Consider the following 1,852-nt stretch of genomic DNA (forward strand, 5'->3'; position numbering starts at 1 on the left):
CGTATAAACATCCAGGATCACCCAGATCTAGCCAGTCTATTTTGCTGCATAGTTTTGAAGAGACGCCATGCTTTCAGACTGAAGAAAGTAGGCTTAGAATAAGTGCTCTGATGTTCTATTGTGAAATAGGAGAAGGACTGTCCTTCCCAGCCCATCTCCCCGGGACACTGCAGACCTGGCAGGAAAGCATTCACTTCCTGCCCACGACTGTGAGATGCATTATGTCACAGCGGGGATAACTTCCAAATCCTATTTTTAGAGGTGATGAGGGGGAAGCCAAGTCCAGCCTCGAGCTGGAAGGAACCCAAGGGTTCCTCTGTGAGCCCGAAGGTCTAGGGGGCAACGGCCTCTAAGACCCGCCCTAATCCCTCATGCTGTCCTCTCTCACGTTTTGAGTCCCCACGTGGCTCTACTGGGCGTGGTACAGGATGTTCTCATGAATCATCTCAAGTCCATTGAACAGTCCCAGCACCAGTGCCAAGGTCGAGCTTTAAACCTGAGTCTGTATTTCCTTCACAGTGTGCTGAACTGTAGCACACACTCCTCTCCTAGAATCGCAGGCTGGGTGACAGCCTAATACAAGATGACATGTTTCCAAAGGTGAAAGATTGAAAGAGACTTTAAAACTCATTGCTATTGGACAATAAAATGCTTAGAATTCAGCAAAGAAAGGCCAAGGGATCTTCGTTTTAAAATATAGTTTTACTCTGATTCAAAAAGATACATGCGGGCTTCCCTGGTGGCGTGGTGGTTGAGAGTCCGCCTGCTGATGCAGGGGACACGGGTTCGTGCCCCGGTCCGGGAAGATCCCACATGCCGTAGAGTGGCTGGGCCCGTGAGCCATGGCCGCTGAGCCTGCGCATCCAGAGCCTGGGCTCCGCAACGGGAGAGGCCACAGCAGTGAGAGGCCCGCGTACAGAAAAGGAAAAAAAAAAAAAAGATACATGCACCCCAATGTTCACGGCAGCACTATTCACAATAGCCAAGACACGGAAGCAACCTAAATGTCCATCAACAGAGGAATGGATAAAGAAGATGTGGTACATATATACAATGGACTATTACTCAGCCATAAAAAAGAATGAAATAATGCCACTTGTAGCAACATGGATGGACCTAGAGATTATCATATTAAGTGAAGTAAGTCAGACACAGAAAGACAAATATCATATGCTATCACTAATATGTGGAATATTAAAAAATGATACAGATGAATTTATTCACAAAAGAGAAGTAGACCCACAGACATAGAATACAAACTTATGGCTACCAAAGGGGAAGGGTGGAGAGGGATACATTAGGAGCTTGGGATTAACAGACACAAACTACTATATATAAAATTGAAAAACAAAAAGGATTTACTGTGGGGCTTCCCTGGTGGCGCAGTGGTTGAGAGTCCGCCTGCCGATGCAGGGGACACGGGTTCGTGCCCTGGTCCGGGAGGATCCCACATGCCGCAGGGCGGCTGGGCCCGTGAGCCATGGTCACTGAGCCTGCGCGTCCAGAGCCTGTGCTCCGCAACGGGAGAGGCCACAGCAGTGAGAGGCCTGCGTACCGCAAAAAAAAAAGAAAAAGGAAAAAAGGATTTACTGTACATCACAGGCAACTATAGTCAATATCCTTTAATAAACTAATAAACCATAATGGAAAGTAATATGAAAAAGAATATATATGTATGTATGTATAACTGAATTACTTAGCTGTACGCCTGAAACTAACACAACACTGTAAATCAACTATACTTCAATTAAAAATTTTTTAATTAAAAAATAAAAATTAAATGTTTTAAATTTTCAAAATCATGTGAAATAAAGACAAAGAGAGGATGCCAGTCTCTTTCACAGAACGCCTT

Source organism: Lagenorhynchus albirostris, chromosome 15 (genome assembly GCF_949774975.1).
Source record: "Lagenorhynchus albirostris chromosome 15, mLagAlb1.1, whole genome shotgun sequence".
Classification (NCBI taxonomy): domain Eukaryota; kingdom Metazoa; phylum Chordata; class Mammalia; order Artiodactyla; family Delphinidae; genus Lagenorhynchus; species Lagenorhynchus albirostris.